Source organism: Triticum urartu, chromosome 5A, assembly GCF_056163025.1.
Source record: "Triticum urartu cultivar PI428250 chromosome 5A, HENAU_Tu73, whole genome shotgun sequence".
Classification (NCBI taxonomy): Eukaryota; Viridiplantae; Streptophyta; class Magnoliopsida; order Poales; family Poaceae; genus Triticum; species Triticum urartu.
The window spans coordinates 80,704,499-80,720,122 of NC_141877.1; the positions used below are offsets into that span (position 1 = coordinate 80,704,499).

The following is a 15,624-nucleotide window of genomic DNA, read 5'->3' on the forward strand; positions in this document are numbered from 1 at the left end:
GAGTAAGTAGTATAGGGCATTATCCATTAGTAGGCGACGGTTGTAATGGTAGTAAGAATGTATAGCCGTCTTTGTAGCGGACGTGGGAGTGGGAAGCATAAGGGATGAAGCCGGGGGTAACATGCCGGATGCGATCATACCAGCACTAAAGCACCGGATCCCATCAGAACTCCGAAGTTAAGCGTGCTTGGGCGAGAGTAGTACTAGGATGGGTGACCTCCTGGGAAGTCCTCGTGTTGCATTCCCTTTTTAATTATTTTTGTACGTACGTGAGGAACAGAACGCACGTGCGTGATATATATTAAGCCTGTCATCATATTTTTGACATTTGCGATATGTTTTAGCTCGGAGCTCATTAGTCACGCGTCTAGGGAGAGTTGGGGCGCGAAAAGCGCGTTGTGAAAGGGGTGTAAAATACGTGTTGCTGCGGTATAGAGGGAGGGATGGAAATCGTGGTAAACTCGCCTTCGTAGTTGAGCGAGAGAGTAAGTAGTATAGGGCATTATCCATTAGTAGGCGACGGTTGTAATGGTAGTAAGAATGTATAGCCGTCTTTGTAGCGGACGTGGGAGTGGGAAGCATAAAGGATGAAGCCGGGGGTAACATGCCGGATGCGATCATACCAGCACTAAAGCACCGGATCCCATCAGAACTCCGAAGTTAAGCGTGCTTGGGCGAGAGTAGTACTAGGATGGGTGACCTCCTGGGAAGTCCTCGTGTTGCATTCCCTTTTTAATTATTTTTGTACGTACGTGAGGAACAGAACGCACGTGCGTGATATATATTAAGCCTGTCATCATATTTTTGACATTTGCGATATGTTTTAGCTCGGAGCTCATTAGTCACGCGTCTAGGGAGAGTTGGGGCGCGAAAAGCGCGTTGTGAAAGGGGTGTAAAATACGTGTTGCTGCGGTATAGAGGGAGGGATGGAAATCGTGGTAAACTCGCCTTCGTAGTTGAGCGAGAGAGTAAGTAGTATAGGGCATTATCCATTAGTAGGCGACGGTTGTAATGGTAGTAAGAATGTATAGCCGTCTTTGTAGCGGACGTGGGAGTGGGAAGCATAAGGGATGAAGCCGGGGGTAACATGCCGGATGCGATCATACCAGCACTAAAGCACCGGATCCCATCAGAACTCCGAAGTTAAGCGTGCTTGGGCGAGAGTAGTACTAGGATGGGTGACCTTCTGGGAAGTCCTTGTGTTGCATTCCCTTTTTAATTATTTTTGTACGTACGTGAGGAACAGAACGCACGTGCGTGATATATATTAAGCCTGTCATCATATTTTTGACATTTGCGATATGTTTTAGCTCGGAGCTCATTAGTCACGCGTCTAGGGAGAGTTGGGGCGCGAAAAGCGCGTTGTGAAAGGGGTGTAAAATACGTGTTGCTGCGGTATAGAGGGAGGGATGGAAATCGTGGTAAACTCGCCTTCGTAGTTGAGCAAGAGAGTAAGTAGTATAGGGCATTATCCATTAGTAGGCGACGGTTGTAATGGTAGTAAGAATGTATAGCCGTCTTTGTAGCGGACGTGGGAGTGGGAAGCATAAGGGATGAAGCCGGGGGTAACATGCCGGATGCGATCATACCAGCACTAAAGCACCGGATCCCATCAGAACTCCGAAGTTAAGCGTGCTTGGGCGAGAATAGTACTATGACCGCTACAAAGTCCCCGAGATTGCCATGTTTCAAATGCCCATGTTCATCATGTCATAATTCATCATCCGTACCTCCGTTTTGCGTGTGTAGCATATCAAAATGTTCGCCTCAGAGAGCACATCATTTCATCTCATTGCATCATTTTCAGATGAGTTCATCTTGATGCCCGAAATGCTGTTGAAAGTGTGCTATTTGAGTTAATTGCCAGATCTGCTGCACCAAATAGCTATTTGTTATTTTTTCCATGATTAATGTGTGCATGATATGCTCCTGAGCTCTAAATGTGTTTTGTTACGTGCTTTGCCAACTTTACAGAGGTGCTATCCATGTATTTCTGTGATAAGTGTGGTGACTAGCACAAGCTTGCAAAGTGGTGCATTCGTTAATGTTGATTTCAGGGACTTGGCAATTCCACTAAGTCCTTGGACTGTTTTTATCAATTTGCCATATGTTCATGTTGTTTCCTAGTGATCCGTGCCTCTTTTGAGGATGATCAGTAAGGATGATTTGTTAATCGTGTAGTGCTCTATCCATCCATGTCTTTGTTTGCAATTATGGAGCACCCTACCTTGAGTCAATCGAGCTCTACTTTTGTTATTTTGTGAATCTGGGCAGATTGTCTACTTGTTAGCGATTTTGCTGAGGATGTTGTAGTTGATCCGTGCATGCTATGTTGTTGTTCTTGCCATGTCTACCTTTTATAATGTGTCTTCTTGATGGGTGTATGCTTAGATTGTCATGACTTGCTCTGTAGTGAGTGCATCGAGCTCATAAACATGCCTACTTGATATCTGATTTGCATGCTCTAGTTTTTCACTAAGTCTGTGATCTGATTATGTTTTTGCCATGTTCACATGCTTGCAATTGTATTTTCTGATCCCTTTGCTCAAGGTCACTAAGGGACTTTTGTTAAGCTCTTTGAGTATCTCCATGCCATGTCTTGCTTTGCCATGTTACGGTCCTGTAGCACATAGTTTTCATGCTTCTAAGTGTGCTACCTGATCTGAAATTCCAGGCTTGTGTTAATTTCACTAAGTCTGAGATCTGCTTATCGTTTTCTCTTTTGCCATGCTTGTTTGAACCTATTAATGGATGAATTGGCCGTAGCTCAGTGTTCATATTTTGTCACGCATCATGAGTAGATCCCTGCCATGTGTTTGTTTGCCATGTTTGAGTGGTGTAGCATAATTATCTTGATGCATTTAGATGGCTACTTGCTGTTTATCGCAGACCGGTGCCATATTTGTTTTGTTTGCCATTTCCAAACCGTGCCTCCGATTCTGGTGATCTTTATATCGATTTCAACCAAAATCATCTCCTCTTTCCAGTGGCACTCTTGGATTTCCATGTTGAGGCCAGGTTCAATCATTCCTTTCCAAATCATGCATATGCATCGCATACCGCATCCCGCATATCATACCATGTTCATGTGTGGTTTGTTTACTATGTTGTGTGCTTCTTTCCGGTGTTGTTTCTTCGGGTTGGTTCCGGTAACGTCGTGTTTGTGAGGACCCGTTCGTCTACGTCCGTTTGTCTTCTTCATGGACTCGTTCTTCTTCCTTGCGGGATTTCAGGCAAGATGATCATACCCTCGAAATCACTTCTATCTTTGCTTGCTAGATGCTTGCTCTTTTTCTATGCCTATGTTGTGATACCTACCATTTCCTTATCATGCCTCCTATATTGTTGAACCAAGCCTCTAACCCACCTTGTCCTAGCAAACCGTTGTTTGGCTATGTTACCGCTTTGCTCAGCCCCTCTTATAGCGTTGTTAGTTGTAGGTGAAGATTGGAGCTTGTTCCATGTTTGGAACATGGATGTTTACTTGTTGGGATATCACAATATCTCTTAATTAATTAATGCATCTATATACTTGGTAAAGGGTGGAAGGCTCGGCCTTATTCCTGGTGTTTTGTTCCACTCTTGCCGCCCTAGTTTCCGTCATATCGGTGTTATGTTCCCGGATTTTGCATTCCTTACGCGGTTGGGTTATAATGGGAACCCCTTGACAGTTCGCCTTGAATAAAACTCCTCCAGCAAGGCCCAACCTTGGTTTTACCATTCGCCACCTAGCCTTTTCTTTCCCTTGGGTTCTGCAGACTCAAGGGTCATCTTTATTTAAACCCCCGGGCTAGTGCTCCTCTGAGTGTTGGTCCAACCCAGAGCACCGTGCGGGGCCGTCCCTTGGCAACTTGGGTTACGTTGGCTCCCGTACGCTTATCTTATCCGGTGTGCCCTGAGAACGAGATATGTGCAGCTCCTATCGGGATTTGTCGGCATAGCGGGTGGTCTTGCTGGATTTGTTTTACTATTGTCGAAATGTCTTGTAACCGGGATTCCGAGTCTGATCGGGTCTTCCCGCTAGAAGGAATATCCTTCGTTGACCATGAGAGCTTGTCATGGGCTAAGTTGGGACACCCCTGCAGGGATTTGAACTTTCGAAAGCCGTGCCCGCGGTTATGGGCAGATGGAAATTTGTTAATGTCCGGTTGTAGAAAACCTGAAGTTGACCTTAATTAAAATACATCAACCGCGTGTGTAACCGTGATGGTCTCTTTGCGGCGGAGTCCGGGAAGTGAACACGGTGTTGGAGTTATGCTTGACGTAGGTTGTTCTAGGATCACTTCTTGATCGTACACTAGTAGAAAAAGGGTCAAACGTGAAGCACATTAGTGCCGGTTTGTATTTGAGCCGGCACTAATGTATACATTAGTGCCGGTTCCAATGGCTAGCCGGGCCGCTTTCATTAGTACCGGTTCGTGGCGAACCTTTAGCACCGGTTCATGCCACGAACCGGTACTAATGAAAGTGGTGGCAGGATGTTGTCAGAGTGGGGCCCCTCCAGCACCTTTAGTATCGGTTCGTGCCACCAACCGGTACTAAAGGTCGTCCTATATAAACCCTTCGTCCACCAGCACTCTGTTCTTCCCCCTTTCCCCTCTCCCTCTCCTCTGTTCTTCCCTTCTTCCTCTTGAGTTCATCACAAAATTTGCCCAAAATTTGTCAAGATTTGAAGGCCCTCATCCATTCAAATGATCACAAAGGTTAGAAACTTTGTCCTTTCATCTCTCATTGCTAGATTAGCTCTTGCATTGGTTTATATAGTGATTAATTTGTGAGTTTAGTAATTTGGGAGGATATATATATATGTGCTAGTATTTGATTTATATGCAATTTGAGGTCAAAAATAACACTTAGTTTGCATATGTAGGTGTGGTTTACTTAGTGCCTTCTAAATCTCCATCGTAGCCACCGTCGATCGCCCGCACCGTCATGTCGCCGGCACCACCTTGTGGTGAGCCTCTTGTTCATGAAATTTTATATAAAAATTGATGTTTGTGTGATTTGGATATATAGTTACTCGTATAATTATCTTACCCGTACGTTGTTTGTTATACATATAGTGCCATGGTTTTGATATCCGTCCCCGTCGGCCCTAGTCCTTGTTATGATTCGGATGTGGTATGTATATTCTCTTTTAAAACTAGTTGCATTTCGTGTTTATGAAAAATTATGCCCATCAAGTTGACATAGAAATTTTTTCTAGGAGGTATGTGAACCGGAAATTCCAACCGACCCTATTGCCGAGAGGTTAAATTTTGTTGAAAGAGAAAACGAGTACTTGAAAGAAAAATTGAAAAGAATTGAGGGGGAGAAGTTGGAATTGGAGTTGCATGTTGCCGATGTCGTCGATGATCACAAGATCAAGATGGAGAAAATGCGCTTGAAGATTAGAAAGATTAGAAAATATGCCATCGATAGTGAGGCTTGGTATCATTATGCTGTTGGATCCATTGTTACCTTAGTTGCGATCTTGATCGTATTTGTTGTTGCATTTAAATGCTTTAGCTAGAGAGTTATTTGTTTGTTGCATTTAAGTGTTGTATGAACTTTATGTATGAACTTGTATTAATTTGGTCTATTCGGTGTTATGTAATGAAGATGAGCCGGCAATGGATGTACGATGACCGATGCTCTCCCCAGTTCGTTGAGGGCGTGCGCACTTTTCTGCTTGCGGCTGAGGCAAACAAGCGGGCGGATGGTTTTATGCCTTGTCCATGTGCTCGCTGTAAGAATGGTCACAATTACTCTATGTCAATAACCATTCACGTCCACCTGTTTAAGACCGGTTTCATGCCCCATTATAATGTTTGGACCAAGCACGGAGAAAGAGGGGTTATGATGGAAGACAATGAAGAAGAAGAGGACGACGACAGCTATCCTGGCCATGGGTTCCCTGAATACAATGATACAACAATGGGGGAAGAAGCTGAGCCGGTAATGCGGGAAGAAGCTGAGCCGGCAATGCGGGAAGAAGCTGAAGAAGAGGCATCAGATGAGCCCGTTGATGATCTAGGTCGGGCCATTGCCGATGCAAAGAGAAACTGCGCAAGTGATTTGGAGAAGAAGAAGTTGCAGCGCATGTTAGAGGATCACAAAAAATTGTTGTACCCGAATTGCGTAGGTGACAAGAAAAAGCTGGGCACCACACTGGAATTGCTGCAATGGAAGGCAGAGAATGGTGTATCTGACAAGGGATTTGGAAAGTTGCTGGTAATGATAAAGGATATGCTTCCAAAGGACAACGAATTGCCTGAGAGTACATAGGAAGCAAAGAAGGTTGTCTGCCCTCTAGGGTTAGAGGTGCAGAAGATACATGCATGCCCTAATGATTGCATCCTCTACCGTGGTGAGTACGAGGATTTGAACGCTTGCCCGGTATGTGGTGCATTGTGCTATAAGATCTGCCGCGATGACCCTGGTGATGTCGAGGGCCGGCGCCCCAGGAAGAAGATTCCTGCCAAGGTGATGTGGTATGCTCCTATAATACCACGGTTGAAACGTTTGTTCCAAAACAAAGAGCATGCCAAGGCGATGCGATGGCACAGAGAAGACCGTAAGAAAGACGGAAAGTTGAGAGTACCCGCTGACGGGTCGCAGTGGAGAAAAATCGAAAGAAAGTACGGGAAGGAGTTTGCAGATGACGCAAGGAGCGTATGGTTTGGTCTAAGCGCAGATGGCATTAATCCTTTTGGGGAGCAGAGCAGCAACCATAGCACCTGGCCTGTGACTCTATGTTTGTACAACCTTCCTCCTTGGTTGTGCATGAAGCGGAAGTTCATTATGATGCCAGTGCTCATCCAAGGCCCTAAGCAACCCGGCAACGACATTGATGTGTACCTAAGGCCATTAGTTGAAGAACTCTTACAACTGTGGAATGGAACAGGTGTACGTGCGTGGGATGAGCACATGGGGGAAGAATTTGACCTAAAGGCGTTGCTGTTCGTGACCATCAATGATTGGCCTGGTCTCAGTAACCTTTCAGGACAGACAAACAAGGGATACCGCGCATGCACGCACTGTTTGGACGGTACTGACAGTATATATTTGGCTAATAAGAATGTGTACCTGGGACATCGTCGATTTCTTCCGAGTAGGCATCCCGTAAGAAAGAAAGGCAAGCATTTCAAAGGTGAGGCGGATCACCGGACGAAGCCTCGCCACCGTACTGGTGCTGATGTACATGATATGGTCAAGGATTTGAAGGTGGTCTTTGGAAAGGGTCCTGGTGGACAACCTGTTCCGAATGACGCTGACGGACGCGCACCCATGTGGAAGAAGAAATCTATATTTTGGGACCTGCCCTATTGGAAAGACCTCGAGGTCCGCTCCGCAATCGACGTGATGCACGTGATGAAGAATCTTTGTGTGACCCTGCCTGGCTTCTTGGGCGTGTATGGGAAGACAAAAGATACACCTGAGGCACGGGAGGACCAGCAACGTATGCACGGAAAAGACGGCATACATCAGGGTCATGCAAGCTACGCTCTTACCAAAGAAGAGAAGGAAATCTTCTTTGAATGCCTGCTCAGTATTAAGGTACCGTCTAGCTTCTCGTCGAATATAAAGGGAATAATAAACATGGCAGAGAAAAAGTTCCAGAACCTAAAGTCTCATGACTGCCACGTGATTATGACGCAACTGCTTCCGGTTGCATTGAGGGGGCTTCTACCGGAAAACGTTCGATTAGCCATTGTGAAGCTATGTGCATTTCTCAATGCAATCTCTCAAAAGGTAATCGATCCAGAAATCATACCAAGGTTACAGAATGATTTGGTGCAATGTCTTGTCAGTTTCGAGTTGGTGTTCCCACCATCCTTCTTCAACATCATGACGCACGTCCTAGTTCACCTATGCGAAGAGATTAACGTTTTGGGTCCTGTATTTCTACACAATATGTTCCCCTTTGAGAGGTTCATGGGAGTCTTAAAGAAATATGTTCATAACCGTGCTAGGCCAGAAGGAAGCATCTCCAAGGGCCGTCAAAATGAGGAGGTCATTGAGTTTTGTATTGACTTTATTCCTGACCTTAAGCCGATTGGTGTTCCTGAATCGCGGCATAAGGGCAGACTGGATGGAAAAGGCACGCTAGGAGGGGAACAAATAATATGTATGGACGGACATTCTCTCACTGAAGCACACTACACAGTTCTACAGAATTCCACCTTGGTGGCTCCGTATATGGATGAACACAAGAATTTGCTACGCTCCAAACACCCGGAGCGGTCTAATGACTGGATTACACGTGAACAAACCAGGAGTTTCGCCAGCTGGTTGCAAGCACGTACCATGCATGACACCTCTATTGAAGATGACCTGTACTTGCTGTCCCAGTTACCATCTTCGAATATAATGACTTTCAAAGGGTACGAGATAAATGGTAATACATTTTACACGATCGCCCAAGATAAGAAGAGCACCAACAAAAACAGTGGTGTCCGCTTTGATGCAGAAACCAAGATGGGAAAGGAAACATATTATGGTTATATACAGGACATATGGGAACTTGACTATCGACGTGGTTTGAAGGTCCCTTTGTTTCGGTGCAAATGGGTCAATATGACACGAGGCGGGGTAACGGAAGACCCACAGTACGGAATGACAACAGTGGATCTCAACAATCTTGCATATGCAGACGAACCATTCGTCCTAGCCAATGATGTGGCATAGGTTTTCTATGTGAAGGACATGTCTACCAAGCCAAGAAAAGAAAAGATAAGGAAGCGAATGCATCGTACGATGAGTCAAAGCGGCACATAGTTCTTTCTGGGAAGAGAAACATCGTGGGAGTGATGACAAGACAGACAAGTCAGAAGATTATGAAAAGTTTGATGAAATTGCTCCATTCATAGTGAATATTGACCCGAGCATCCCGTTAAATGATGAAGATTTTCCATGGCTACGACGCAAAGGGACACACGCGAAGAAAAAGTTTCACACCCAAAGATCTGGGATGTGATCGGTTTAACTATCATCACTTTCTTCTGTGTTTCACACCCAGGAGGAAATCTCTGTAATAGTTAGGGTAGCTAGTTATGTGCTTTGGCATTTGAAACGCGAAGAAATTTTATGTGCAACCAAATTCTTTCATGCATTTATTGATTTTTTCAGCTAAATGACCCTGAAATTGAAAAGCATTTCAAATGAACTCAGAAAAGGATGAAAGTTGGCATGGTATCATAATTTCACCCACATAGCATGTGCAAAAAAGTAGAGAGGGTTACCGCAAAAACTGGATGCACTTCATGTACAAAATGGACAATCTGTTTCGAAGTATCAGGGTTTCGGACGAAAACTCATCCGTTACAAAGGCATTTCATTTTTAAATAACTTAAGCATTACCAAATTGAATATAATGATAAAACACACTAATATTAAACATAAGAAAAAAGAATCACTGGAAAATGTATTTTTAAAGTTAAGTTATTCACAAACTAGTGATTCACACAAATTTCAAATAATTCAAAATTTAAACTATTCAAATTTAAAAACTACCGGCACTAACTGAAAGTTTCTAAAAACTATCAAAAATATTCACAAAGAAACACTAAATACAGCAAAAAACAACTAAAAATAAATAAAACAAAATAAATAAAGCAAAAAAGAAAAAACTAAATGAAAAAAGCCCACCTACCGGGCCACAGCGGCCTGCATACGACTAGAAACCCAACCTGTTGTTGGGCCAGGATGCAGGCCCGCAAGCCCAATAGGCCCCATAGGGCAGAGTAGCAGAGGTAGGCCCAGAAGGCCTGCTTTAGAGAGGAGCTCGAGACAGCAGCGGTGGCGGGGCTTATAAGCAGGTGTGAGCGCCCTTCGACTAGCGAGGTGGGACTAAACTTCTGCGCCCCTCGCCTGGCAGCGCACCCCCTTTAGTACCGGGTCGTGGCACCAACCGGTACTAAAGGGGGGGCCTTTAGTACCGGTTGGTGCCATGACCCGGTACTAAAGGGGGGTGCTTCCCCCTGCTTGGCCTGGCCAAAACAGGCCTTTAGTACCGGTTGGTGGCTCCAACCGGTACTAAAGGTGTCCCCTATATAAGAAACACTTCAAAAAATTTCAGTTTCTCATCTCCCACTTCTCTCTGCCGCCGCCCCGTCCCGCGCCGTCGCCGCCCCCGTCGCGCCGTCCCCGTCGACTCCGTGACGCCCCCGTCCTCGTCGCATCGTCCCCGTCGACTCCGCGGCACCCCCGTCGCCGTCCCGGTCGCCGATCCCCTCGCTTTACCGTCGCCGTCGCCTTTGGATCGACTTCGCCGTCGCCTCGACCTTGCCCGCGCGCGCTGTGAGCCCCTCCGCCGGCCCCTCTCCTCCCTCCAATCGATCGTAGCGCCCACCGGCGCTGGCGCCGGCGCCGACCGTAGCGCGCACACACGCGCGCGCGCACACACACACTACATGCACACACACACACACACATACACACACACTACACATACACTAGACGCGCACACACACACAATTTTTCTGTTTTTAGCTTTTAGTTTTTTCTGTTTTTCTGTTTTTCATACAAAGTTTTAGATGAATTAATTAATTAGATTAGATTAATGTCAAATAGTGTGTAGAAATGTTAGTTATAATATATATAATGTCAAATGTTATAGAAATGTTAGTTATATAGAAATGTTAGAAATTTTGGAAATGTTAGTTTTAGCTAGCTAGATGAATTAGATTAATTTCAAATTGTTAGACGATGATCGATGTTTTTTTAGTTTCTTATATTTTTAGTTATAAAATTTAGAATTTGCATATATGAAATCATCACAATCCATCATTTAAAAATGTTACTTTACTTTTGCGGCATATAGTATTTTGTTGTCGACGATCCCCGGCCCGCATCCTCGCCGTCGACACGTCCGCGACGACGTCCTGCTTCAGAGGACCCATGTCCGGGACTGGGCTCCGCCGGGCTGGCACTGGGAGGTGCTACCTTCAGGGGCGCGACGCTTGGTGAGGAACCCGGCCCCGGGTCCCGTCGTCGACCCTCATCTCCTTTGGTGGCATTCGTGTGGGCCACTTTCGGTGCGGAGGGAGCCGGCCCCGCCGGAGGTGGTACGTCGCCGTGTCAGGGAGGAGGACGAGTACGTCCATCGCTACGTGGCTGCTATGGACGTCAGGTTCTCCAATACCTAGCATGTTCTTTGGGGAGATCACCCGAGCTATGATCCAGTGATGGTTCCTTCTCTCTGGGTGTCCACCGCCCGCACCTCAGGAACCGCGAGTGGCCTAGATTACTCTGTAGTATTCGATCTTTATTAGCTTGCTAGCTAGCTAGCTAGTGATGTATTCAATATTATATCTATTATTCGAGATGATGTATTCGAGATTATATCGATTATTCAAGACGATGTATTCGAGATTATATCTATTATTCGAGATTATACTAAATTGTTTTATATTTCTTTTGGCATAGTTAAATAAAAGCTACGGCGGACAATACCGACAGAGAGAGAGAACAGACCATGTTCGATATCATACGCGGGCCAGATGATGATCAGAATGAAGAAGATTTTGACGGCTCCGAATTTCTAAACAACACCGGAGAGGGTGATATGATATTCGATCGCGACGACCGAGAAGCTGAAGTGATGAACTACGACGAAGAACATGTTGATCCTGAAACAACAAACACCGGCGAGGTATATATATTTATATAAGCAGGAATCTGGTGATCATCGCATGTTTTAAATGAGTTGAAGATATATTAATGAATCGATCTTTCTTCTTTCAGCCATCCGGATCGAGCAAATCTTCAGGCAAAAGGACGAAACAAGGCCCGAACAAAAAGTTGAAGGAGGGCGTAAAGTACAATATCGAGGCAATCAGACCTAATGGCGAACCATTAGCGCCTAAGAAGATTGCGGACAAGTTCGTTCGTCAGTGCGGAGTTCTTGTGAAGGACCAACTCCCGATCTCCCTTCAAGAATGGAGAAAGCCAGCAAATCCACGTCCAGATGTTACTTTTGTCGACGAGAATCAAAAAAATCTGCTTTGGGGTACTCTCATGGAACATTTCACCCTACCAGATAATTTCACAGAAGCAAACGTGCGGAAAGTCAAGGACGCTGCTTTTAGGAAGATGGCGGTTGCATTCAAGAACCACAAGAGAATGACGTGGGAGATGTACGTCAAGGGAGGAAGGAAGACTCCAGTATTCAAGGGGATACTAGAGAATCAAAGTGCTCATTGGGACGATTTCGTGAAATTCAAGGATTCAGAATTAGCTAAGGAACGGTCGAGAATAAACAGGAAGAATGCTGAAAAAAAGGATAAGTTCCATAAGCTGGGGCCAGGTGGCTACGCGGTGGCAATGCCTAAGTGGGATAAGTCTGAGAAAGAGATGGAGGATGCAGGTGTCACTCCGGTTACTAAGAGCTGGTCCCCCAGGTGCAGGACTTGGTTCTATGCGCATGGGGGGGAGTTGGACCCGAAGACAGGAAATGTTTCGACGAAGGCATGTCTGAACGGAGCCGACGATGCTCTACTTGTTGCAATAGAAGAGGCTCGATCGGGAGTGTTCCAGCCCAACAGAGAGAACGACGAGCTTATGCGTGCCCTGGGAAATCCTGAACACCCGGGAAGAACACGAGGCAAGGGCGCTATTCCGTGGTATGAGGGGTTTTCGGACTGGAACGCCGACTAGAGAACCCGTGCGAGAAAGAAGATTGCGGAGGAGAAGAAGAGGAAGATGGAGGAGGAGCAAAGGAAGCTCGACCATGAACGCCTTCAAGGCCTAGAAGCAAGTCAAGCGGAATTGGCAGCTAAATTCCAGCGGCAGCAGGAGCAGATCGGCTCACTTAGCCAGCAAAGGGGGTCTCAGCAGCTGCAGCAGCTAGCGGATGATCCAGCATTGGATACCACCGCCCCATCCATGCTGAGAAGCAGCATGGGTTCCGCCCCGGGCGACACAGTAGTGCTGGATAGATACCCCGTGGATGACATCACGGAGAACACTAACTGCGAGCTACACTTCAAAATGAAGAACATATCCATGAAGGTGGCGGACGTCGTTGCTTTTTCAAATTCGCCCAAGGCAACCTTCCATTGCAACCTGATTCTAGCGGGCTATGCTCGTGTCTTGGTTGATGAGGTGGTGGACCAATATTCGGGGCTAGAGCTTGACATTCCTCGAGGTGATGAGGAGCACACACTCGGAGATGCCAAACATCGTATCATCCTATGGAGAAAGGATTGCATCATTTTTCGAAGGCCACCGACACCGCGTCACCCGACTCCTCGTCGAAGTCCGCCACCGAGTCAGCAGACTCCCGCTCCTCCAAGTCCACCAACGCGTGAGGCCACTCCTCCTCCTCCAAGTCCGGCAAAGTGTCAAGCCACTCCTCCTCCAAGTCCGACACAACGTCAGACGTCCACTCCTCCTCCAAGTCCGGCACAACCTCAGGCCACTCCTCCTCCAAGTCCGGCACAGCTTCAGGCCACTCCTCCTCGTCCAGCTCAGCCCCGTCAGCCGTCTCCGCCGCCTCAGCAATCGCAGAAGAGACACCCCGCAGCTATGGTGCGTAGCGGTACCAGTCGAGGTCATAGTACAGGAAGTATAGGCGGAGGCAAGCGATATAAATATGGTCCAAACCTCACTACTCCTCTTCCTGTGAGGGCTTACGACAGGACCGAGGAGCAAACCAATGCCATAGTGCGGGCAGAAGTCGACGCCCATTTTGGACCGAAACCGCCACCGCCGCCAAGGGAGAAAGTGCCTGTGGAAGTAGTTGACCACTTCATTCATATGGCTCAACCACCAGCTCCTAAGCCTGTTGACACAGACTATGAGCGCCACATCAGGAAGTTACATCGACAACGTCTATAGAAGGAGGCGAGCTCGAGCTCGAGCAAACAACAAGCAGCTATCAAAAAATGCGGGAAAACCATTGCCCAGCTGGGAGAACAGGCGGCGCAATCGACCCCCCACTTGTTGTGCCGCCAACAACACGTGACAGTACGCGCGCCCAATATTATTGTGGCCAAACAGTTTACGTTCCCGAGGTGGGCGATGTGGTGATAACCCAGGAGCATATAATGCAGGCTGAAGAACTCAAGATCACTGTTGGACAACTCCTCGAGATCGAGGACATGCCTGTGATTACAGAGGAGGAAATAAAACGGAAATATGTCCAGGGCCAACCTTTGGTCGAGCCAGAAGATGTCAAGAAGCTCCCAACGAGAATGTATGAATTGCATCAATGGTACATGGACATTATCAAGAGATCCGATCGAGAGTCCCTCATGGTGTATGTCAAGAAGGATCATTACTACCATGAGAAAGCTGTGGCCGTTGAGTATTCTGAACTGTTTCAGTTATACAATCAAGACGCACTCGACAAATCTATCGTCAGTTGCTATTGTCTGTAAGTGATTTCTTTCTGTAATTTAAGTCTCAAGCTAGCTGTAGTGATCCTTTTGATCAATCATTACCTGTAATTATCCTCACTATATTCTTTTCTGTGGTATTATGCAGGATGAAGATGTATGAAATGAGAAAAGGTGGACGCTATGGCATTGGGTTCATTGACCCAAACACCGTTAATCAATACACATGGAAAATGAGCAAGTATTATGAAAAGCAGGTAGAGGACAGCATGCTAGAGTTCTTGAAGCGCCTCAAATACAATGAAGATATACTACTTCCTTACAACTTCGAGTGAGTCACACTTTCTTGTACTACAAATTCTCTGTTTTTGCCTACTAGCTAGCTACATGTTTTTGCTTACATATGCTCGCTTAATTAAGACATGCAAACGTGTGTGCATGCAGATTTCATTGGATCTTGTGTATCATTAAAGTTGACGCCGGAACAGTTGAAATACTGGACTCGTTACACAAAGCAAATAGTGACTACAACATCTTGTATGGGATAGTCAACAGGTAATTTCAATCATTATTAACTATATATCTCGGCCTATTTAGTTCGTCATTTCATGATATGAACTATTTAATAACCCCTTTATTCATTTTCTTTGTCGGCGGGCAGGGCTTGGGCAAGGTTCATCAGTGTCACAGAAGGCGAATGGAAACCACAGCTGAAATGGTTTCGATCCAAGGTAAGTAATTAAGTAGTACTAGCTAGCTAGCTAGCTGCCATCTCTTTAATTATCATGCTTGATTAATTATTATCTGATCAAATTAAATTCCATTCTTGTAATAAAGGCCCTGAAGCAGGCGCAGGGGACTAATCTGTGTGCATACTGCGTTTGCGAGAACATTCGCATGATGGCATCCGAAAGGAGCAGATCTCAAAGACAGGAATGGGTACGCTTGTCAGAACACTATTCACAATTTTTACACCATTATCGATATCTAGTCACACAACTAATACACATGCATATTGATCTCCTTCTTAACAGTTCAAAGAGCTGCGGGACAAGCTCCTAGAAACGGAGCGCGTAGAAGCACTTCAACAGGAAATAGCGGGATTTTTGCTCGACCAGGTCATAAATCTGAAGGGAGAATACTATTACCCGCTACCGCCCCCATCGAACAGGTCATGAACCACTTCCAATTGTCATCGTGCTCCGAAGGCACCAATTAGGCTAATGCCACTGGCTCCGAAGGCAACATGCATATGTAGGAGAAATTGTATATAGCTATACATGTGTGTATGTGTAAATTAATA

At 45.9% G+C, this 15,624-nt stretch overlaps 3 non-coding genes across 3 annotated transcripts; all 3 read left to right on the forward strand.

The window, feature by feature from the left end:
- The first annotated feature begins 126 nt into the window (after nucleotides 1–126).
- On the forward strand, nucleotides 127–245 carry LOC147970385 (5S ribosomal RNA). The gene has a single exon (XR_015605708.1). It is a non-coding gene; the product is annotated as a 5S ribosomal RNA (ribosomal RNA).
- A 364-nt stretch (nucleotides 246–609) lies between these two features.
- Nucleotides 610–728, forward strand: LOC147970386 (5S ribosomal RNA). Its single transcript, XR_015605709.1, has one exon. It is a non-coding gene; the product is annotated as a 5S ribosomal RNA (ribosomal RNA).
- Nucleotides 729–1,092: 364 nt separating this feature from the next.
- LOC147970387 (5S ribosomal RNA) lies at nucleotides 1,093–1,211 on the forward strand. Its single transcript, XR_015605914.1, has one exon. It is a non-coding gene; the product is annotated as a 5S ribosomal RNA (ribosomal RNA).
- Nucleotides 1,212–15,624: the final 14,413 nt, after the last annotated feature.